The sequence below is a fragment of the Genypterus blacodes genome, unplaced genomic scaffold, assembly GCF_046128005.1.
Source record: "Genypterus blacodes isolate CSIRO-AG114 ecotype Tasmania unplaced genomic scaffold, CSIRO-AGI_Gbla_v1 ptg000044l_1, whole genome shotgun sequence".
Lineage (NCBI taxonomy): Eukaryota > Metazoa > Chordata > Actinopteri > Ophidiiformes > Ophidiidae > Genypterus > Genypterus blacodes.
Window position 1 is genome coordinate 4952603 of NW_027466857.1, and position 25794 is coordinate 4978396.

The 25794-nt window shown below is 39.2% G+C and overlaps 1 protein-coding gene across 1 annotated transcript in view; it reads left to right on the forward strand.

The window, feature by feature from the left end:
• The window catches only part of lingo2 (leucine rich repeat and Ig domain containing 2), a 149962-nt gene that overhangs the window by 10207 nt on the left and 113961 nt on the right, over positions 1 to 25794 (forward strand). The window contains exon 2 of the mRNA XM_076149104.1: positions 18651 to 18749. The gene's annotated coding sequence lies outside the window, so the exon portion shown is untranslated. The remainder of the gene's footprint in view (positions 1 to 18650; positions 18750 to 25794) is intronic.

Sequence of the window (25794 nt, forward strand, 5' to 3'; positions counted from 1 at the left end):
GATGGGCCTGCTTTAGTGATGTGTGTGCCAGTTACATGGGGATAAATCCCATTACTTCTTGTGGTTGGTTCAGTCAAAACATTATTGCAATGATTGCTTTTTAAGAGATGCACTGTGGAATCCGGAGATGATTCTCATGTCCATATTTGAACTGCAGACATATCAAAAACACATTATTAAACACAGGTAGATAGCGGCGTCTACAAAGTGGTTTATTTTTACAGCAGTGTCCTCAAGTGCTGCATCCTGATCTATTTAACTCTCAAGTGACAAATAACCAGCCAGCGACAGTTTTGAACATATTTTCATCTTTTTTTGAAATATCCGAAAATCCGAAATACGGTCAGATTGTTGTATAATCACTCAAATGAAGAGAGCCACAAGACCGTCACGTGCACATGTGAGCAGTGTGATTGTTTATACTAGGCAGCTGTACAAGCACCCACAGTCTGCCGCTGTGGGTGGACAGAGCATGCTGCTAAGGTAAGCTATAGCAATGAGGGCTTGTTTGAAATAACAAATTAATGACAAACGGAATGGGTGAAGCAGATGGTAGAAGGGTTTGAAAAGCCCAAAAACGTCCAGCAAGTCTGAGTAATCGCCAAATTGTAAGACTGGACTGCCAAACTTGTAAAATTCTGATTGTGGTACAGTCCGATGTACAGTCCTGTCTTATTTAAAAGTCAATATAAAACAGTAATATTTGGAAAGGCAGTAAATCTGATGTAAACAGAGGTAAACCTGTCTGCTCCTGGGATGCAGTGCAGTAATAAACAGAGCTTGAAATCTGTTGTCCCACAAAGTCCAAATTATAGCCTATAGTGACAGTCCAAAAATGTCAAGGCTGAGATGCTGACAACAAATAACTTAGACAGCATTTCAGATTTAATTAACGAGCAAATATGAAATAAAGAAAGTCGAGTCACAAAAGTTTGGAAGAGGTGAACATCAAATTACTTTACTTTGATCATTCACTGAAGTGTACATCTCACCATTCATCTATCTAACTTAACAGTGACATGACATTTGTGAAGGTTTCTAAAAATAAGGTCTTTGACCTCTGCATGTTTGTCTGCTGTCATTTTTAGTTGGGCTAATGGGCCAACCCCTTGAAACTTTATGAAATGTCGTTGTTTACCTCCTCCCAATTGGGGAAGGTAGCGGAAAAGGGTGTAATATGCACATTAATGAGCACATCATTTGGACAGACACTAATTGCAGTGACATTTTCAGGGCTTCATTTGGTGATGGTGTCAGCAATAACTGCCTGCTGGCTATTGGAGTGGCCATTTTAGCCTGAATTACCATATGAGTCACAAAGTTATGCTCTCTAAAAGCTCATATTTGTCAGAGAATGCAAGCGGAATCAAATTATTTTGTAGAACACGGTGCTGGAGATGCTTAAGACAGTGTTTGCCTTTGAGGTAAGACAGACAGCCTTTTTTCAGTCTCTGTGTGGGTTCACCCAAGATCAAGCCAGGGTGTCAGATGCTCTTGCGGACCATTGTTACTCAGGGCTTGATTCTTCTTTCATGGTTTGCCAGGGGTCAGCTTGCTGATTACACAGAGCTCGAATGGATTTTGTGAGCTAAGCTTTAATAATAGCAATTGCAATAGTATTGTAAATTAAAACCATTCAGCATTCTACAGCAATGTCTCCCAAGACTCACTTTTCTATACTGAAAAATGGCACACCCCTATTCCAATGACGCCTAAACTATGATCTAAATTACAAAAAACAAATACAATCAAACACATATTTATCGTTTACTTTCAGTGTGGAATGTGCTTATTTTTGATAACACACACGATGTTCCTGGTCACCTGCTCTTGGTCTCTCTGTTTCTGCTTTTTATGTGGGTCATACAGGTATGTTGTGGAAAAGGGGAGCAATATTCTTACAGCCTGGTCTGCAAAAGCTGGATATTCTTTAGCTACATTCAAGCAGAAGCTGTCCAAGGTTTGGTCACTGAACTTCAGTAATAATCTACGATCTTTTTATTGAGTTCCTCTTTTACTTGCAATGGTAAATGACCATATCAATGACATAAGAGCTGAAAGGATCATGGTCACAGTTTTCAAAGGATGCTGAAAATAAAAGGCAAATTTATTTCTCTCGAGCTAAAGGTGAAGAGATATGACCCCACACAGATGAGTAGTGATTAAGTGTCCGGTATGAATAAGGAGAAATGTTTCAAAAGAAATCCCAAGAAAAAGTCTGGATAGGCATTCACACAGTTTATCTGTCCTGTACTGGAGAATATATCCTTTTCTCCCTTGCATATGCAGGTTTAGGTCTTCAAGATGGTGAACATTATCACAATCAACCAGTTATGTATACTTCCACATCTCTTTTGCTAAGTAGATGCATTATTCGTAGTTCACTTAAAACTTAGTTCATATACACGTGATGACACTTTGCAGCTGGAGAGTGAAAGGACCTTGGTGTGCAGCAGCAGAGTGTGGTGGTCTGCTTCCATCTGCTTATATAAGGTGGAGAACAGAAGGCACCTCAATGGCCTGGTTACAATGAAATTAATAATGCCCACTGAGCCGTGCAAAACCTCTGACAACTCTCATTTGGTAATATTTAGCCAATAAGACTCTCATGATGTAAAAAAAAAAAAAAGAGAGTGACTAGAGTGACAGATTTTTTTTCCCCCCTCACCCAGATGATGAATCCTTTCATCCGTCCTGCCATTGATTCTGCCCCATCAATACAGACACACACACAGTTTTTTAGGGGCAAACCCTCCCCCCTCCTTTTTCATGATGTCACACAAAACACCTCTTCTCCTGTGTTTGAAGTATTTGTGTTTGAAGTATTTTGCAAAAACTTCCCAGAACTTCCCAGATGACATCCTCATCCATGAATCTCACACTGTCCAAGTCACATCTCTCGAAAATTCAGATGGGGCACCTGTTTAAGAACACTGTGCTACAGTGTACTATGCATGTCACTGTGCTGACTGTGATGTGTAAATCTGATGAAATCCTATTGTACACATATTGTTTACTATGCATATTAACTAACAAAAAATGTCATTCACACTCTCGTACAAAACCAACAATCCAATTTAGCCCTGTGCATGCAATTAAATGCTAAGTATTTGAACAGTGAAAACAGCATCATTATAAATCTTCCAAATTTCCAAATTATGGAGTTACTCCCAATCAATGTATCTCGAGTTGAGCATTTGTGTAAGAAACCAAAAAAAATCTGAAAATCTGTTTTAAAGTTAGATTGAAACACAATGATAGTTCTTAATAATCATTGTAGATGCTATATATATCTGAGCAAGTTGAGAAAGTGAGAAAAACGTTGTCTTTGTTAGTTCAAAAGCTTTTTTTTTGCATATATCAAAACAACACGCCACAAATATGAGTTGGCAATTTACTGAGAACTAGAAATTAGAAACCAGGACCAGAATCCCTCCATACACAGAAAGAAATCATGGATGCCATCAAGAAAAACTCAAGTCACCTTGTGGCTCCTTGGGCCTCTGCTATATTATTTCTCAACCATACATTCATTCAAATAAACACGCCCATATTGTTGGATAAAGGTGGTGCTCCACCTAAGTTTAAAGAAATAGAGCTGATTAAAGGAAAAGCCATGCCAAGGGTAAATCCACTGAGGTGTTACAGTGTCATTGCATCATCTTCAGAATCTCATTGGTACTGGCTCCGCTCAGATATGTTTGATTGCTTTTGAGCTATTATGTTTTGAGTGAGCTAAATTAGTGTGCTTGCTTTGGAACATTGTTTTATATTTTTATGGTTTACTTTTTGTTGATGTATCTGCTACCTTGTTTAATCACCAAGGTGCTACCTTACAGTTGTGTTATTTTGTTGGCACATAATTATTCTGATAAAAGCAAGTTAATTCTAATCAATAGGTAAAATAAAACACTCTGTAAACAGATGGAATCAATGGGTTTCCTCCTCCTTATGAGAACAGGAAAGAAAGCCCCATTGACTTTCACTCCCGTTTGATATTGATTGTAGGGGCAACAATTTACCTTTGTCCCAAAGCAAGCTTTTCACCCCATTATGTTCACCTCATGGCTCTTTGGCTGGAGCTGGTCTTGGTCTCCATCATCATTAACACCAACTTGGTCATCATCCAGCACCCAGAAAAAGATACAAGGATTATAGATTCTATCATTGCTCCTCACAGAACCCTTCCTAATGATTTGTGTAAAGGTCTGATGGTTAGTGTGGCAAAAGGCCAAACTGTAGCATAAAAAATCCCAAGCACAGGGACACTGGAACAAATGTCATTGTATTGAATTGTTTTGTTCCTCCACCTTTGACAATCATTACAAAACAGAGCCCCTTACAAGTCAATGAGGCTTGAAGATGAGTATGTGGTTCATTCTTAAAAGCAGTCCTGATGGAAGTCACACTGAATGTGTTTACTCACCTGAAACACATTGCATTGTAAAATTATGACTCACTTACCACTATTATTCATCTGTCTGTTAGTCTGGTGAATTATTTAATTTGTAATGTATGCATACCTCATGTAGATTGCGTTGATGGTGTTTATGTACACACAATTTAAACTTAAATGCATTATATTTACCAATTACAACTTTAGGTCCATCTTTGTCCAGCCAGTTGCTGAAAAATAATTTTCAGTTCAGTGGTTTGAAATTACAGATAATCCTGTTGACCTGTGTTATACAAGTAAACGATCTGAGCTGACTGTAGCAATGTGTATAATGACAGAACACATGCCTTTACTCAGATGAGTGCCTCTTAAACTCAGAGGTAAAGATCCAGTTTAGAGTTTTTGATCCATACATTCTTGTCTGAAAAGCATTAATGCCAAAATGGAAACCAGTTTCATGAAGAGTTGAACACAGATGGAGCAGAACAGCAATGAATGCGCTTGTCTAGGTGTATTTAGCTCCCATGTATCATTCTGCACCAACCAACAGAGATGCTTAACCAGGTATGGGAAAAGCTCAGGCTTTAGAAACTACCATTTGTCACAGCCAAATTCTATGTTTGTTATACAGAACCTCTTTTACAATTCATATATGAAGAGGAATAATACAAAAAATATTGGCACAAAATCACAACATCCTGTTAGAGATGGGTATGGATAGACTGTGCTAACTTGCACAATCACACTCAGAATCGACTATGTCAGCAGCATCCTTACAACTGTAAACATTGAGCTTCATCTCTGATCATTAAAGTAGGGTCACAATGCATACGCATTGTGCAGCAGGATATCTGTTCATTCACCCCACTGACCTCCAATGTGACGTACCCTGAGCCACCTCCTATAAGTGCTACCATTACGGATGTGCAGCGAGAATGGCTATGAGAATGCAGAATTTCCTGCTACAGGTAATGGCTGATTGACATAAAGAAGTGATCTCAGTCGCACAACAACACTGTGAAATACTGCATCAGGAGATGTGAGGAGAGGAAGGGTTGTTAGAGCAGGTGACCCAGGGGAGCCAGTGGATGTGCTGCTGTCATTACATATCAAAAGTACATGACAGTCTGACATGTCCTTAACAGCCACTGCTACACTTTTGAATTTGTTGTGGAATACCCATGTGTCTGGTCCCTGACATGTTATGTGAGAAACATGGTTGGTTCCGGCTACTGGCCCACACTAAGATGGACATGAGATGAGGCATGCTACTGCACTGTAGTTGCTTGAATGTTGTACCCACACATATGGAGGAGGTGTACAGAGTTTTCTTTTTCAAAACCCCTTTGCCATAAATGCCACTGAAAATGTGTGTAGTAGTACTAGTGAATCTAAGAGGGGCCTTCTTGAAAAGCAGCAAATAACATTCCTCTCTATATATAGCTACACAGCATGTACCTGTAGGATTTCTCTGTCTTCCCTGTAGTGAAACTGTTAAAATATCTCCCTAGAATAGTACACAACTTTCACATGTTCCCAAGAAGAGGGAATGACCTTCATAACGGTGTACAAGGTTGGGACACAATGGAGCTGAGGGATCATCTGGTTCATGCAGGAAGCTAGACGGTATCAAAAGCATCCTTGAGAGACGCTCCCTTAAGTCCTGCTGTGGTTGTTGTTGTACAAAATGAAGCTCATGGATAATGGCAACAGAGACGTGTAGCAGAGACCAGACACCATGTGTGTGTCCTGCCGTTCATGCTGATGTATTTGCGCAAGCTTTATGCTAGTGTTGTTGATTTACTGACAGCAGCTGAGCTTTCCCAGTGTTACACTCAGAACTGAAAAAAACTGAACCTGGGGTGTATTGATTCTCACACTAAGTACAAATAAAAAGGCTTTCTGCAAAAGTTTTGGCACTGGCAAAACCCTGCCATATCGAACACACTCAGGAAACACTGATCCTGCTGACACCTTCTATTCATTTTTATGGAGGATTTAAAATTTGTTGCTGCTCTCGGCTGGATACAAGATCATTCAATGTTTTTCATCTGTTGCGTGTCATAATTTTTGATAGTTTACTATTATCAATCATTTATCGTCATCGTTCGATCTAAACACACGCTCAACCAGCAACACACAGCCAATGCTTTCTAGCAGTTGAATCAATGTACCAAGAGGAGGAACATAGTGCAGTGGAACCTGCCTGACTCTAATGTCCATTTTTCAGTGCCTTACACCAGCATAAATTGCAGCATGTTGTATTGCAAGATGCCTGTTGATGCTACATTATCTGATGTCGCGTAAATATGAACTGCCATCTGCGATAAACGTCCATGTCAAGCTCCTGCTGGTAACTGAAAGCAGCATATGAGGTAGTTGTTGATGGGCTCTGACATCATCCAAATGCAATCACAAACAGCCAGCAGCTAACATGAGCAGCATTTCTGCGAACAGAGTCAACAGTCCAATATATTAACGATTAAAATTTACTGTGTATTTACAGCAGTCCAGTCGATACCTGAAATCCAAAAGGAGCAATTAAGAGTAAGTTCACAGAGTCGTTATAGTCTGACAAACGAGGCAAGGCAAAACAAGGCAGAACAAATATAGTACTGCCACAATGCAGATAATGGGAAATGGTGTTGTCTGCATTATAAGCAAAGCTGAGCTTCTCAAATTGTCAGGTGAGCCCCTTTGTCTCATCAGTCTGCCTGAATCCATGGCTTCTCTCACTAATAGTGATGACACGGGGGCTTTTGCTAGCAGACAGTTGATGAACAGTGGAAGAGACCAAAGCGCTCATTCACAGCTTGCTTTATTCCAGCTGAGTGGGCACACTCCTGTGAAGGAGACCAGAAGGCCTTACAAGTCCATTTACTTTAATTTATGCCAAGTCAGGAACAGGAGAAAGTGAAGACATTTACTCTGAATTCAGTTTACGTAAATGCTCTGTAGACACATGTGGCACTATGCAATACAGACAGTATGTGGTGCTGGAAGAGCTGGTACAGACACAGTTGCTGTCACACTAAGATGGAATCATGTATAGTTGTCTTATTTAATTTGCTCATAACATTTTCTTTCAATATTTTACTGACACAATTTAACAGAAATTGTGACAACGGGTTGTAAAAGGTAAAACCATTGATGCAAAACATGCGAAACAAGTTTTCATTTTGTCCACAATTACAGAAATTCAAGGAAGTAGGACGTCTTGTGTCAGAGATCAATGTGGAGTCTAAGGAATAGATTTGGTCTTTGATTATCAAGGTTATACTACATAAAACCTGTTCATCTCCAAATAAACAAACTACTGTAACAACTAAAATACTAATAGTAATTTTAGTTTTTGATTTGTAATGATAAATAAGGTGGTTGTATATATGAGCAGATGGATCAAATTACACCTAGTATTAATATTTTTAATGAGCTTTGAAAACGGGCAGATTTTTGTTCATTTAAATTGTTTTCTGTTTGAAGATATTCACCCCCTCCAAAAAAGCATCTCTCTCTTGGGCCATGCCATGATCGTGATTTATGAAATCGAGTATAATTATAGTTTGGAGACATCCAGAAACTCCACACAAACCACAGCAACCTAGAAAGAAAGTGTTACAGCGCATTTGTCTTACACCATCATGCTTTGGCAATGCAAGAGGGCATGTGGTCCATGTGTCATATTATAGGAATCACAGAGACAGGAGAGTGGAAATCTGTGATTTTCAACTGCCCTCAAAGCATTTCTCTTATCATGGCAATCCACATTGCTAGTGGTGATAAGCCAATTGATTTCTAGATAGGATGAAGGGAACTGCAAAATACAGACCTGTCTAATAACAGTAAACCTGAAATTTGGCTTGGATTTAACATTGTCAAATGACAGAAACCAATTTAGTCTGTCGCTGATTTCTAGGTGAACTATCTTGACTCACACTGGCAGCTGCCATTGATTGTAACGAGCAGAGTGGACAGAGTTTGGTTAAGGGATGTCTGTCTGGTAGGAGTGAGAGAGAGAGAAATCAATTGGAAACGGATGTAGATAATGTCTGACATTTCTGCTCAACCCAAAGACGTTTCTATCTGTGAGACGAATGCTTGAGGTGGAGCATTCTGATTGGACTGTCCTCTTACGGCCGAAGCTAGAGACAGACCATCATTGTTTTCAGTGGCATACAAAAGCATCTTATGCATTCTGTGTTATATATTACATATTAATACACAATATGAATACTTTTTGTTTATCAATTCTTATTGAATTGAACTTTTTTGTCTGTGAATTCATCAACACTGTCAGTCATCACTTCACTAAATTGATCTCATGTAGCTATAAGTCATACAAAATACACAAATAATATAAAAGCATGAAGGTAAAATTATTCAATATTGTGTCTTGGGTCCATAGTGGTTAAAAGAACATAGTGTGTCTTTAACCTTATGCAGATTCTTTTGTTTTTGATACCTCTGCACACATAAAACAGCAACAATTTAATTAATTTAATTTAATAATTAACAGGCTAACGGCAATAGCATGCACCCTTCCTATAATCCCCTGAGGAGTCCTTTCCATAGGAAGGTCTGGGTTTACAATGAGTGATTGCATTTTGTTAAGCTGTATTGCACAGCTTGCCTGAATTAGTTTAATATGAAATCTGTATGGCAATTTGCACAATCATGCACACTTATAGATGTGACACAGATTCAAAGAGATTTTGACCTCAGTGATTGGACCATTGTTGTAAAAGTAGAAACACTATCACAGTGCTTTGGGACAGAAACATGGCTTCAAAATGAGACCGATTTATTTGGGGATATAACATAATTCTCATCGTCCAGAAATTTAATTTTCACAAGACTAGTTCTGCATTGATAAAAAATGCTGCAGGTACAAAAGACAAAAGTACTGGTGTCTTAACTTCTTTTCATAGTGGTCAGAACATTGCATCTTTTAAGTGTTGTTAGAGGTGAAGTACATCAGCAATATTTCATTCAAAGTAGAAATACATTCCAGCTCACCTACTGTGAATTTGTATTCATTCTTATTTGGTCAGTCTTTATTTTTCTTGGTATTCAAGCTTGCGTCCTTTACTCATGTGTTCTCCTTTTGCTATTGAGGACGATGATGCTTCACTCAGTAACAATGAATGCTGCTCTGCAATCTTCATTTATTCCATATTATTACTGATATTACAGTACCTACAGGCATTTCTAAATCACTTCCCGCACACTCACAATGTTCCCCCTCAACAAAGGATATCTGAGATGAAAGAGATGATGGAGAACAAGTATTAAGTATATTACACTTTTTTAACCTCTTTAAACGTTAGCAGCTCCTAAAAATAAGACAAATGTATGTGAATGTATGTGGACTGGTTTGTGAAAATGAAGACTTGTGCAGTGTTACATTTCCATAAATCTTCTCGCCCTCAATCTGCTTCCATGAAATCCTTTTTTGATCATGTGCAATCCTCCTTAGTACCTGGCTGCTGACCATGCTCTACACACAAATGTCCATTTGGCATGGAGAATGTGTCCGCCATGATTCTGTCTTACATTTCCAAGCTGGACAAATTGAGCTAAGGCACCAGCTGTTAAATATGGGGAGGCTAATCACTTTAACATAATGCTGAGGATTATGTGGTCAAAGAAGAGCTGCTGTTCCAACCATTATACAATGTAAAAAAAAACAGCACATCTGCTGTTGGTTTGTTGTCGCCTCTCACTCATTCTGGAGGTTCATTTTATCGCGGCTATTTGCATAGTACAGCTTTCCAATGGTCTGTTTTGACGCAAGCATCCGGTTTGGTGGCATGTGTTACTGCATCCGGTTTTCCAGACGTTCCCATCGGGCGTGGCAGAGTGTGAGGGCTTCAGGCCAGCCGCTGCAAATTAAGTCCACAACACTTTTAAAAAAAAAAAACAGAGGGACAAATTGGGAGAGATCGAGCATGTCTAAGAATGTTACAACTTATTGCAGGCGTGATGGTGTATGTGTCTGTGTGTGACTTAGGTTTGAGTTGATGCGTTACAATGAAACAGGTTGTCTTTTAAGTTTATAAGCATTGGTGGATTTAAAATGTAAATTTGTTTCTGAGTTTGGAGTGTGGCCAGTCACTCTTAGGGAATTTAGTTTACATCCAGTGCCAAGGTTCAGTATCAAAGTTGGAAGAGCAGAGTTTTACCTAACAATGTTTTCATCCTCTGTGTGTGTGTACAGTGAAAAGTAACGTAACAAAGGCCTCAGAGCATTTGCGTTTCTAACTGGGCTTGAAATTTTGGGCTGTTACGGATGGAAGTTAACAACTGTCAGAGCGATGTGCTGAATTCTTTGCTCTCCATAGCAGTCTGTGATGCAAGATCTCAGTATGAGACACTTCCCCTGAGGGACAAAATTGCAATCTGCTGTGAACCACACCTATAAACTGTGCAGAAGGATGACAAGTTGATGGCAAATTTCTGACTCCATAGTCCAATCCCAGTTTTCATTCCAGATATGTCCCTTTTTCCCAAATCAAAATGGGGTCAGTTAGACCCCATTTTATTTAGACATGGTTAAATATAAGACAAGGAATAAACTGGTTTCAGTCACCATCGTGCTCTATGTTATAGATTATGCATATACAGATTCCTATATAAATTCATCTACAAAATCCTTTAACACTGACTTTGCAATAAAAAGGCATTTCAAAGAATTTGTTGTTTATAAATTGAATATCCCTTAGAAATGAGAGATTACTGATAATCTACTAATTAAATCATACATGCCTAATTACCCACTTGAGTTCATTATGTGTTTAATGGAACATTATTGTACAAAGCATGGACTGCTTCTGCAAAATCTACCTTCATGTTTCCAAAATCAACATAGTTTAGCTTAACAATCATTAAGTCTATGTCCCAGTCTATGGGATTGTGGGATCGGTGGAATTTGCTGAGAAAATATGAATGACTCCCTCCTCCCACCTGCTGCACCCCATCATTAATGAATTTATTCATTCAATAATTCAGTCTAGTTGTGTACACGTTGTGATTCTAGATTTCCTAACTTTAAACAGTTTGCCAAGAGGATTGGTTCTCTCTTAATGGAAACCTTTGCCATCAGCTTTGGGAGTTGTTTTTGTGTGTGATCGCAAGTAATAATGACATCAGGGGTTCTAGAACTGATGGGTCTGATTAGACATTTGGGGGCCGCATGAAGTCCAACATTAACCCTCCCAAACTATGTGCCCGTCAAATTAAACGTTCCCTTTTGTTTGTTACTGAACAACGGCCACCAGCAGAAACAACATCAGTAAATGGATGTGGTTTTAATAAGGTAATTCACAGTCCAAATGAAGCAGTTAGGTGCTGTTTTATTTTCTTTTTTAGTCGTATTGTCTTCTTTTAATTTGCTCTCATAAAAGTGAACTGTGAGCTGTCACCTTCATTACAAAAGTGCTACATTAAGAAACTTTACATTTCACAGAGCCAGGGTCTTAATTGCCATTTAACATCGTTGAAGACATGCTGCATGTTGTCATTAGGGCTGTATGCTTTCAGCAACCATAATTATACAGTTCAGGCAATTCTAGTACATCCTGGAACACGTAAGCTATAAATTATGAGTTTCTATTTAGCTACCCTCAATCAAATGCAAAGGTTTTTCACAAACCTGAACGATATAACACCACAACAAACAGACAATACCGCTATTCTTTAGGTGTTACCTATGTGAGGCTGACATTGGCGTGAGAATAGCACAAGAGTTTATCCCTTTGCGTTTAATGCGCTCAGCAAATTTCCGCTGATGAGATGAAATGAGATGAGATAAGATTGAAGCCAGTGGAAAATGAAAGGTCAGGAGGTCACTAAAACAATAGGTTATATCCTCAGAGCCACTGCCAATTCTACACAAAGCCTTTTGTCAGGTTTTATTGTTGTGTACTCCCAGATTAAAATGTATCTGACCTGTTTGTATGGGAGAAAAGCTCATATAGATGGTCTGTGCCAACCTTTGTATGATCTCAACTAAAAAAGTAGTAAATACAATATATAAATTATGTTTGTCTCAGTAACAAATGGGAGAATGATGTTCAATGTATTTCAACTAAGACAAATACAAAAACAGTTCTTTCATGAAGACTGAGCCACTGAGCTGTGGCTTTCTTCTTCTTTCTTCTTCTTTTCTCTCTCTCCCCCTAGACTCATGATGACAGCGAGAACATTAGTTGTTCACTTATGTCCACTGCTTCACTCCAGCCTTGACATTGTGTGCCACAACCCTTGTGGGAAGCAGGTGGGTGGATGAAGTTGGGGGAGGGGTGGTGGGGTGAGCGTGGTCTTTGGCTTTCTGCCTGCACAATGAAAACACTGCTTTCACTTGGAGTCGGACTTGTGCAACAGTCAGTAATTCAGTGAACCTTTGTAGCGGGGAGGTACTTACACGGCATGCGATACTGCTGGTCACTGGGCTCTGAGCACGTGAGACCAAAGGCAAGACGAGTATTTTCCAACCCTTTTAAGCTTCTCCAAAGGGGCTCCCTCTTGATATTTGTCTGCCTTTGAATGGTCTCCCCACAAAGCACACTGTCAAAGATGCTTCCATGCATGTTTATAATGTTTTTCTGTTTTTTTTCTGGCAAGCATGTGGATTTGTCCTTATCTTTTTCTTTTTCTCCCTTGCCTGTTTGTGTTGCAGTACTGGCACTGCCCTTAGGATGTGTTCCCTTCCTTGTTTCATCCAAGCTCTTAACATATTGATCTATGTATACATTCTTTCGATATTTGTCTGAGCCAGAAGTTTCCCTGAGTCTTGAGAGACCTCCTTTTGACCTTTCAAACTAACAAACTGCAGCTTTCCACACTGTACACACAAATGAGTAAAATGAAAAATGAGAATAACATACTGTAATACGGTGGTAGGCCTTTTCCTTTTCTGTTTTATTGTCTTTAAAGAGAGAGAAAGATCATACTATAGGATGGGGTTGTCAAGATTTTTCAGAAAGATACTCCAGGCAATGTGATTGGCTTACATTATATCTAATGGTTTCTCACAAAGTACTCAGGGTGGATTAATTGGAAAGTGGTGATGGATACATTAAAAAAAGGGATTTTCAAAGGAACATGTGATGGATTGAAGTACTACATTGTTTGAATTTGAATTATTGAACATCGGATGAAAAGCAGGTGTCTCTTTATTATCACAGCTGTTTTATCACATCAATAATGCAACCTGAAATTGAATTTTCAGCACATTGACCAGTCACCATACAGATCATTTAATACTATTGCAGGTCAATGAAAGTGCAGCTTTTTATAAACGAAGGAAAAAATAATATGTTGGCATAATCTTGGGTTAACTGCATTTTAGGATTGGAAATTATCCAGCAGTCTGATGTGATTCAGACAAATTTCTAATATGATATTACTGCTAAGTAGTGTTAATCATTGTGTCCACTAAGCATCTATTCTATCCACAGAGGGATGTCTGGGTAATGCTATTATATGAGTTGAAATTGTAAGTTCAGCTCAAAATAACAGCTCTGTGCACTGTAGAGTGACAGGAGTGGAAAAGCTTGTAGCTGATGCAACTTATTGTGCATGTAATTCAGTTGATCTTTGGATCAATGCGGCTGAGCCTTAAACGCTTGCTTGGCATGTCTGTATCAAGTGAATTCAATCCAGAAAGTGAGAGTGGCTCTTGTCTCTTGCTACAAAATGAAATCACGGTGCCCACAGCAGTGGGTGCCTGGAGGTGTTGTGCGATGTGGGGTGAAAAACAATGTTGCACACAATGACTCTAGCCATGTTTTGAGTTTGGCTGAATTCCACCACTGGGCCTTCAAACCCTCAGAATTGGAATGTGAAATAATTTATGAGAGTGGATAAAATGCCAGGCTGTAAATCCAACAGGGATACTATGATGTGCAACATAGGCTTAAGGTACCAAACCTGTGACTGAAAGGTTTTTATTGTACACAAGAAGCTATGCAGCCTGCAGGGCTATACCAGCAGGGGAAAGAGAAAAAGAAGCAATAGCAGTGGCAGGTTACTAACAACCAAAGTCACCCCAATGAACTTTACTACTTAATAGCTCGATAAATCTTACCTCTTTAGTTTTGAAAGACAAAACCTTCACTGTTGTGCTATTTACATAACAAGGGCAAGAAGACAGAGAATGAAGTGAAAGAGAACGTTGTTGACAGTTTGGCCTTTTCTTCCTAGTGTGGACAGTTGCTAGATTGAATTGATCTGACTTTAGAGTCTGACCATTTATCTTGGTCAGTCATATCTGATCTATGGCTGTCAACTGGAGACGGGCTCCTCTGAGAAAGAAACTGCTTCGGGTCTTAACTGGAAGAGCCTGATCTCAACGACAGCAGCAGCAGTTTCCTGTCGATTTAAATCACTCTTCTAATAATTTGTTTTTCCTGGGTGATTATCTGGCCCGTGTGATTCTGATAAGCTTCCTACAGAAGAAAATGTGCATCTTTGTCCTTCTTATTTACTGTATAATGGACAGAGGTCTACTGATTTAAGTGTGTCTTGAATTGTGTCCTTGTACATTATGTTCCAACATTCTGATGGTTACTGTATTTCGATCAATGTATCCCTTCAGCGTTTTGATAAATAGCACTATAATCATTATATTATTGGTTGAACAGTCACAGCACAATCTTATTATAATCATCTACCGGTTGGCAACACTTAGACAGCCCCTTAGTATTTAGCAGATGTCATAATAGTTTAAAATATGCATAGTCAGATAAGATTAAAAATAAATGAATGTCAAATTAAATAGGGATGAGATCTATATAGTCATGTTTCAGTTGCAAAAGAATGTTGGTTCTGCTTTCATATTTCCCTTCAGGATTTTCTCTTTGGTTCACCTTTCCTTAGGATTCTGCACTGTTTAAGCTCAACACTGTCACTCCAATTTAGAAAGATTTGAGCTCATCCTTTTGACCGTGTCGTTCGCTACCTGGGCCAATTGTAAGCCACGGATGATAATCCTCAAGGGGACCTCATTAAGCCTTGGCTTCAATTAAGCTCATTTACGCACAATTTCTCTGTGTGGCAGTGCACAAATCCTCCAACAGTGGATTAGTCTGATCAGTGGGTGGGTTAGCAGTCATGGTCCCGGTAAGTCGGGAGAGAGGGAGAGGTTGGCGATTCCCCCCGCTACTGCTCAGTTGTTGGGTGGTTTGAACTTGTGTTATACCAGAGTGAACATTTAGGTATCATACAAAAATACTTTTTTAAGGTTGGTGGAGGACCACGCAGTGAGCCAAATCACAATACTTCTCTCTCAATTTCCTACCTTATCAGTCAATAGTGGGTTAGCTGTAGAATTTGAAACCTCTGAAAGAAATATATGCGAGAGATGAGTGGGATATCTGCCTAAACGAGGATCTATATTGTAAATGCGCCATTTTCATCTGAAACTTTTCATGCCCAAATTCAGCCAAAATGTGGCCAAACTCCATTCAGGATTTGAAGTTATTTATTTCTTTATTACCAGCAAAATCCACAAACGGTTCTCTGATATTTTCTAATCCTGTTTGAGCCGATCATTATTTTGGCATTCATTTGCCATCAAGCAGTTTGTACTTTTAACAGAAGTCCATTTTAATTGTCAGCTGTACTGGAACAAACCAGAGAAACTGCTGCCAAATGAGTTTTGAGCTTTCTCAACAGTAATGGTTTTGTTTTAGTCTGGTTTGCCACATAGCAGAGCAAAGCTTTCCAAAACGCCTTCTTTTTGACCTGGTTTTAAATGATGATTATGACAAATAAGTGTTGCATTATATTTCTTCAATACCCAACATTAATTTATTTGCAAATCCTAATAGAATCTCTTGTATGAACTTATCATACCCTAATTTTAGAGTTGGATCAAACTTCGGGAATTATAAAACTGGGCGAGATGACTTTGTTAGTGCTCAAGGCTTATTTTCCTCCCCTTCAAGCCAACTTGGATATGAATCATTACTCTTACCAACAGGAGGGGAAAGTTGATGCCAGAATACCATCGCATGAGGATTACAGACCCAATTGTAATGCTGGAAAACTGGAAAGCCCAATCAACCATCTGATTTCTGTAAATGTGCCCAAATGAGGTGCATGATTGCGGCGTCTAAAGCTTTTAAAAAATGAGGATTTAAGAAAAATAGGTCAATTGCCCACTCCACTGCATTTTCCTACAGTGGAGTGGGCGGCACCAGAGTGTGGTGACATTTGCAGCTTCAGCTCATTCCAGTTATCAATCCAAGTCTAAAGCTTTTTATTCATGTTCAGATAGTTTAATTCAACCAGGCGATCTTTCAAAATGTTCAGTCCGAAACAAAGAAAATGGCCACCAGTATTATGGAAACTTTTTTTTCTTTTCTTTTTTTTGTTACAGTCAGTCTCAAAAGCATCTGAAAATATCATTTCAGAAGACAAAAAGTTCAGCGAATGAATGAACCACTAAGCACAGAGTGGTTTGCAATTATTTTCACTATAATAGATTATGAAGAGGTGTTAGTGAAGTGAACTGGATCTAATATAATGAAACAATTACAACTCAAGTCATTCCATGCATGTTCATCCTTTGACTGCAACCTCTGATTCTCATGCATTCTTCATGGAAAAAGTTTCCTCTGATCGTGATAACCTGTTAAAGTTCACAGCTGACATATTGAGCTATAATTGGAGTACTGTTGACAGCGCTGACAGTTCCACTGCTCTCAATAACCCAGTTTAACCCTTACATATCGTAAATAGTGTTGAGGTGTTCCTGAATATACACCACTGTTGATCCTTCATCCTTCAGGACATCAAATTTACAGCCCAACGCTGCAACACAATCCAATATAAAATTCTCTATTGTGTACTTTCTGCTTCATCATGCATTTTACTCTTCCTTGATTGCGACCGCTCAAAGGCATTGATTTGTTAGGCTTTCAAATACTAGAGAGCACATCATTCTTATTGTGAACAGTGTAATTTCTGACAGGCAAGATCGATAACTATGCCCTGATTAGTTGATGGCCTTCAGATCACACTGCCAACTCTCTGACCAGTGATTGCTCTTATTGAAATACCTGACAGCCATTTGCTCAGCATCAAATCATATGGTCAGTTTAACTGCTCCCATCATGCTGCTGCCTTCCGAATGGGTGCATACATCACCATCACCACTGCTGCTCCCAGTCCCGCTCAGTCTCCGTCATTTTTTTTATGATTTACGGGAATGTTTAAAACTGGCTTGTTTTTGTAAGCATTGCTTCATCAACAGAGTGAGATACATTTGTTTGCCCTAAACTAGCTGGAAGTAACGTCAGATTATTATTTTGATGTGTCAGAAAGTGCCTGATGAAGCATCAAAATAATAGTGGTTGAATACATATTCTGTGTGTTTGTGACCAACTAGACATACTTTTCATTCTTGACAAGTTATTCCTTCACAACCCATCCTATTATTTCTCCTATTCTGAGTCAAGGTGGCTGAGAGTCATTTACACCTTAGGACGGGTGACTTGGTTGATCACGAGGGAGTTGTGTGAGATGTTTTGGTGTTAGAGTCACACGAAAGCCATATGACAATAAAGTCACATGGAAGAGCAGAGAGAGACAGAGAAATGCGTTGGTCCTGATTGGTATTTATTTAGAGGAATACATGTTTAATATGTCATAAACTGGTTGATGCTTTGGAAAAGTAATTAAACGGTATTGTGTTATTGGAACAAATTGTGTACCTGTGTGTCTTGTCAATGCATTTTGATCACAAACATGTCACATAGTTGTTGTAAGTGTAGGACAAAAGACCTTCAAGCTTTCTCTCAAAACGCCAAAAAGCAACTTCCATTTTGATTAAATATTAAAGCGTTACATATGGACACTTCTTGAGCATTCTGTAAACACAGATTTAGTGTAAATCTACATTAAACTGCTGTAGAAAAAATAGTTAAATTGCAGGAGGGCTGCAATTGCTGCTCCCTCCTCTTCCTCTGCTAAAATTATGGTTTAATGAGCCGTCCGCTGGCAGCCGTTTAGGCAGAAAAATGATCAAGTTGGCCGGGCAAGAAGGAGAAAGATAGTGTGCATGTGTCGTATGAGGTTTTCTCCTTCCTGCCAGCATGGTGCGGTTTAGTGAAAGCTTTTCCTTACACTGACATTTCTTCAGGGATGTTTATCCTGGATCGTTGGGCATTTGTGGTGGCTGAGTTGGCTAAAGTTGTGAGCTCACTCTCCATGTCTGCTCTGATTTGTCTTTCCCTTGTTTTTCTTTCAGACCCTGCAGTTAGTGACCTGTGAATTGAGTCACATTGGGACTTTCTGAAGGACTTCCTTTCTTCTGTGTACGGACATTTGACATTTGGAATCTGAGCAGGTATGTCAAATTACAAATGTTTCCCCTCCAGCCGGCTCACTCATGCAAAGAAATGAATTACAAATAGGTGTAGCTAAACATCATTCAGATATGAATCCATAATAACTACTCACACCCTGAAATAACCGACCAAAACAGGGACACACTTACAGACTTGGTCACACTGCATTACCAATAAACAACAGTGGGATTCCAGGGTAAAGGTGATGTGAATTTATATCTCTCTCTAACTCTAACTCTATACTTTCAATTAATAATATAACATTTTTTTTATTTATATTGCAATTTTTAAAACACAGTTTAGAAAGGTTTTACAAGACAGAATTGTTCTGTTAATCGTTCTCTTCTAAATTGGAGCATTAATGAGGAGCCCGACATCTGGCAAATTACCATTTTAAAATGCAAAATTAAATTTAACATAACACATTATCTGAATGTGGCGTATGCTTTTTAAGAGTAATCAAGTGTACCAAATATTAAATGCAGAATATTAGAGAGGTAATATGCTACAATTAGTGCAGTGTGCAGTGGAATGATAATGGCTGCACGACCACGCCCCCATTTTGTAATAAAGCATCAGACGAAATGGGAAAGAAGGCACATGCTGTACTGTGATATTCTTTAAAATCACACACAGGTCCTCTGCTCTTCCAGACATGCATGCTTGCCTGAGCATGGTATTATGATGACTTGTTGATATTCTGTTGAACATGTACATATTTGTCAGTGCGGACAACTACTGAAAGCATGGACGTTTTTACATAAGAGCAAATCGTGAGAACATACTTTCATGATGGTTCAATCGCTTAGATTGCAAATTCAGGTGGTCTTACTGATTATAGGGCTGGTTCTGTGCCTCTGAACTGAACAGAATTGATTGATTTGAAACATTTAGATCTATAATATAGGTAAATGACATACCTTCAAAAGTCCCACTTGCAAGTATTTTGTACTGCTTTAGATGTGTGTCGCACAATATGGCAGATAAAAATAGATTTGTCAGAAAGGAGATCGGAACAGGAAGGAAAAAAAGGAAAGAGCAAGAGAGGAAACAAGCATGTTGAAACCTGCAAACCATTGTTTGCCTTATCACAGCCTTCATCATTATAATTATAATAAAATACATACTTCATTTAATCCCTTACCTCAACATCCCTCTCGCTGCTTTGAGGCTCCAAAGTGACATTTTCTTCCCAAAGGGCATTGATGACAGCGTGACTTGCTGGGTGTCAGGCACATCTAGCCAACATGCTTAAATGCCTGGTTTCAAATGCCATCAACTGCAAATTGCATGTTTTTGGTCAAACCTAATGGCCTGGTTAAGTTTTCTACCATTTGCCTTCCTTGTCACTTTTTCAATAAAAGCGCCAAGGGAAGATGTTGCAAGAAAGACGGGGGCTGGTTGGAAATTAATGTGATCACGTTAGGAAGCGACTGTGCTGAACCACATGCAGAAAGAAAATGTGTCTCTGAACTCTTTTGCTACCGTGGGGCATAACACAATTAGACTTTAGATTGTTTTTCTTCTCCCTCTGCCCATCTGATTTCTACTCTTGCCAGGCTATTCTCTTTCATCTGCTTTATTTCTCTGTATTGTCATAATGTAGCCGACCCCGAGTGCTCTCACAGATCACTGGTACAGCTTATCAGTGAAGTGGTGCCGCGTCAAATTGGGTCCCTTAATTTAGTCTGTCTGCATTCATTCTCCGTATAATGCTTTCTGGAGAAAACACTATAGTGGTTGGAAAAAGATAAATATGCTCTAGGTGGAAGTCTTGGAGTGCTGCACGGAAATCTGATGCAGAGTTTAGGACGTGTGCGGTGAAAAAAAGTTCATTTGCACCTCTTAATGTGGCAGCTACCCTTTTTTGTATTTGCATCTGCAGGGTAGTACAATAAATAACACAACATCAAGAGAAATATACAATACAAACCAACAAAGATGCATTAACTGTTTGTATAAGCATTAATCTCCTTTATTTCTTTAAACGTGTGATACAGTATATACATTTACATTAAATCCTGAGGTTTGAACAAATGTCACTCACATTGTCAGCTACAACAAGCAATGCCACTGAATCCAACCACTGCAAATGTGTCAGTATCAACAATAACAACACTCTCTCATAAGTGACTCAAAATTACAATTCAGGATTCTAGCGTTCGCATTGGTTGGAAGATGCAACAAACACCAAAAAAGTTGTGATTTTAATGGATGACATGTAGCTTTTTTATTGTAGCTTTACCCAGCATGTGACATCTACTGTAGGCTCTGCTCCACTCTGTGACCTGTGGTGTTCAGATGCTGATCTTTCATATGCTGGCTTCACCAAACCCCAGCTGTCTGTAAATTTGCATATGTGATTGTTTTTTAGTCATTACTCATTGATGTGAGATTTCAAACAATATTCATCTGTGGCCGGGCTTTATTGGAACCAACGTAAAGGCATGATTAAGCCATTAAGGGCACATCTGCCAGCCTAATTCCTTTTTAATTTGCTGAGAACTCTGCTGTATATTGCAACGGCGGATGTGACATTTTAATTAAGCAAAGGCTGTAAAAATGATTACCACGAGGCTGCAGAGGGCCACTGCTCCCATGACTGTGGAGAATAGCAACCAGAGGTCCATACGGGCTCCCATTGCCAAAGTAGCACACCCCAGAAATCACACTGACCTCCCTCATATCCTTAATATAATACTGACCATGCATTGCACATGGAAAAAAGGTGGTGGCTCCAGCTGTTCAACTTTGTCCTAGTAGTTTTATACCACTTACACAGGCATCGTTAGATCAGATTTTACAGTTGAATAACTATTTTATAGTTGACTATCATATATTCCTGATAAAGCCCACTTGAGATTACCTTCTCTTTAATTCTGCCTTTGGCGTAAACACTGAGTCTAGAAATAGATTTCCTATTAATTTGGCTCCTAGAATGCCATACACAGACACACATTCTGAATTGTAATGTAAACATGAACTGAGTGGCTGGCACTTTTATTTCCTGAGCTAATCTTGAATATTATGATGAAAGATGACATCTGTCGCCCCCACATTTGTCATTCCGGCACATGCAAAGGAGAACGTCAATGTACGACAAGAACAGATTCAGCCTGTGGACTATTTAATTATAGATTAGGTAAACGTCCCATTGTCATGCAGAAAGAGGTTTCCTGCTCATGTCTTTGCTAAATGTAGACCTCTGAACTTATGACTGTCAATTGAGCTGTTCATTTAGTTTTTTATTCTATTCTGCTGTTCTATTTACTGCAAGATGATAATCTATTTGTTTTTGTTCTGTATCAATAATATACTTTCACTTTAGTGTACATTCTTATCGGTTTTTATCGTGGGAGATGCAGATCTACATGACCTAATGTAGGCAATTTTCAGTCTAACATAAAAAGAAAAAGAGGCTCCACTAGACATCAGATACTTTCTAGTTTGAATCGCCAGAAGTGAAATATATGTGAAATGTGAATGAGTTCTACTCCTCCAACACCTTGCATTGGCAGATGAGCCGTATAATAGAAAATAAAGAAAGAGAAAAGGAAGGTGCTGCACTGTGCAGCTCTCTAATACAACATATGTGACTGATTGAAAAGCAGGGCATTAGTGAAACAGGGCACTTTCAACGTCCTTGTACTTGTATAATGTAAAAAAAAGACCAAGAGTTTGTAGTAAGCTCACTTTAAATATTTAATATCATCAACCACGTTTACAATATTTACAGATAATTTATTCACTGTTTGAAGTTGAAATTCATTTTTTAGTGATCATTAATATGTATGAGCAGAGAAATTCCCTGGCTTGACTTTGCGCCATCGCCCAGTTTTGACCCTCAGTACTGACTCTCTGTTACATAACAATGTAAAGATGCATCACTGATGTTACTGTAATGGTACATATATTCAAGGTTTTGTAAAGCATTTGGCACACATCCCTCAGAGCACTGAGATGTCTGTTTGTTTGTTGTATTTTGGCAGAACCAACAGCAGCTTGCTTGTTTGCTGGGCGTCACTTTGTTACGTGCCTAGTAAGTGATTAAAGGCTTGTTGTACACTGAGCAAGAAGATATCCAAACTTGCCACTTATGGAATCAAAGCTATGGAGTCCCACATGCACTACACACAGCACAAATAACTCTTGTGGAAATTTTCACCTGTCGCCTCCACTACAGAGCACTGCATACCTCTACCCAAACACATCACTAGACCTCCCGACTCCCAAAGTGTTTGCACTATTCCGTGCGGTAAAGACAAAACATCCAATATTGCCAGATTTGAAGTGACTCCTTTCATAACAAAGCTCCTTTTTGCAGATGTCGACAAATAAACGTTAGTATCGATGTTTGAAGAAAGCCTCAATGGAGCAACAAAAAATAAATAAATTGGACGTGCCTTTTTTGGAAAGCTGATTACATCCAGTCTAGATACCTGAGCTCTAAATTCATGGGGCATTGGAGAGATTATGCTGCAACATTTTAAAGCAGGTACAATGCAAACAGCAGTCTGTAATCTGTAATCTAATATCTTTTGACATTACAGAAAACATTACCCTGTAGCATGCGCACTAATTTGATTTAGCCTCTGATTCTGCATACATTAGCCATATTATGAATATAATATTGCAAATCTATTATTATTTATGCCATGGCACCCAGCTCTATGGTGTATAAGCTCCATGAATCATCACCACAGAGCAGAAAGCTAGTGTCAGGCTGTGGTTGGTTGGACCACGTGCAAACTAGAAGTTTCTGGAGCTGCTGTAAGAACAGTGCACAGTTTGGGGGGTGCAGAGCTGATAGTGGTGGACAGCTGTAGCCTCCACACCCTCCACACTGCCTGCATCAGCAAGGTCTAGATATAGAATGCACCTAGATGAGCACAAGAGGAAGAAAGTGTCACCGATGTCCAGGCAAAGAAGGGAGCTGTAGAGCTGTAGAGGAAATTATATGATGACCTGGAAAAAAGAAGCAAACTGCTGCAGGTCTCCATCAGCCTCTAGAATAAGCAGACGGAAAGGCAGACACCTTGATGGCACAGCTCATCACAAAATCACACACACTGAGAAAGCCATGATGAGTGTGGGTGAGGGGAGCACATGTGCAAAACCATATATTCGGATTACAGCAGAGAGGAAGCAGGCCAAAATACTATAATGCAGTATTTGTGTCTATGATGCAATACATTTCTATATTTATTTAATGTTTGTCTAGGTTGCACTGTATGTACAGCCTACTGTATAGTCAGGACCCCTCTTTTAATACAAACAATCGGATGGCACCGGATGTGGTATTGTGTGCTTAAAAAATTACTTCTTAAATTTCATTCTTAGTGGTATTAATAAGGTCTTAAATAGTTTAAAATGAAAGTTTCCTAAACCTGCATAAACACTGGTTTAGCAATCAGGACCATGGACAGCTCCACACAGCGCCACGCTCGCCTCAGCACGTTGGACAGCTCCCCAGGAGAACGGTCAGAACCTCCTCAGCAGTTCATCAAAACCAAACTGCGTTTCCTTCTTGTTCCCCTTGTTCTCAGCAGTTTCAGATTAATCAAAATTCCAAACTGATCTGAGTCCTGTCTTGATTAGTGGGGTTCTGAACTAATTTAAGACGAATTATGTGTGTTCCAGCCCACTACATTACCATGGTAACCTGTTATGGCGCATCAGCTCACTGTGCTAACTGTGTCAGCATTCCTACAGAGACATGGTGTGAACTAAAGTACATACAGCATCCAAATGAAAGTGACAGTGACTAGAGGGAACTGTAGGTTTTATGTAATAATGTTTTGTGCAGGCTAGTCTCTAAAGCTCTGCGACAAAAAAACACAAAGTATTTGTATTTAGAAGCTGTTTAAGTCTTCTCTGAAGTTCCCCAAGCTTCTTCCTCTTTTTCAACACTTATTCCTTATCATCAATTGATAGATTGTTATTTGTGTCTTCCTGCTTTGCTGTGTTCCTGTTTGAGATCAGAATTACTGGCTCTTCGGTTCCACCCTTTAAGATCTAACCAACCAACACTGAGTGTGCCTCCAGAGCAGCTCTGCCTCTGAAAATGTTTGTGTAACTTAAGCTCCACTCTGCCTCAAGACTGAGTATAATCATCAGAAACTTTACCCTGTGGAGCCAGCTGTTTCATTTTTCAGTCATTTAGTATTAACTTACAGGCGGCCATTTTAATGAAATCTATTACTACTATTACTACTACTATGAGCAGGCATTAAGATGAAAGATGACACCATTTACTGCCTAACCACTCTCCTGTCTCTGTTAAGTGCATTTAATTGCAAATGCACACCACAGAGGCGGATGTGTGGAACCATTTCAGAGACAACTATACAAGCTAAAGGCCTCTCTGCATTTATGGTCCTGGAAATGGTGTTTTGTTTTCCCATCATGCCCTGGCTGTACCATTTCAAGGCATTACCCTTATACAACCATCCTCTCCTCTTCATTATCACTGCAGAAGGCTGATTTCACACCTTTCTTGATAAATGTGACTTGTGTCCTCCCTTCTTCCTCATGTTATGTGTCCCTGGAATATGCCCCTTTTTGATAATAAGGTGATAAGGTGTTTTGGCTGCTATTTCCTTGTTGTGCATTTGCAAAAACAATGCGGATCTGTTACTTGTCTTATGTTGCTTCCAAAGCTTACACATTGCTTGCCAGCTGCTCATTTTGATGAAGTGAAGTGAATGTGTATATAATATATATGTTTGTATGTTCCAGGTGTCAAATGAACATCTGAACAAAACTAAAGAAAGCTGTTTTAATCATCGGAAAATACATAGTAAGATTGAAGCCTGCAGAGTGGTGAACAGATACATTTTCCAAATTGAATTCAATATACAGTGTTTTGGAAATGAACTCGGGGCTTATCATCCTCCCCTCAACCCATGTGCTCCTCCTGTCAGCTGTTGGCTGATAGAGTGCCAGCTGTAGCAGTAAGCTGCATGCAGGTTTTCTATCCCCCACTGTGGCCTTTTCACCGTGGGTTAATCGGAGCGCTGCAGTAGACAAATGGTGAAGATGAGA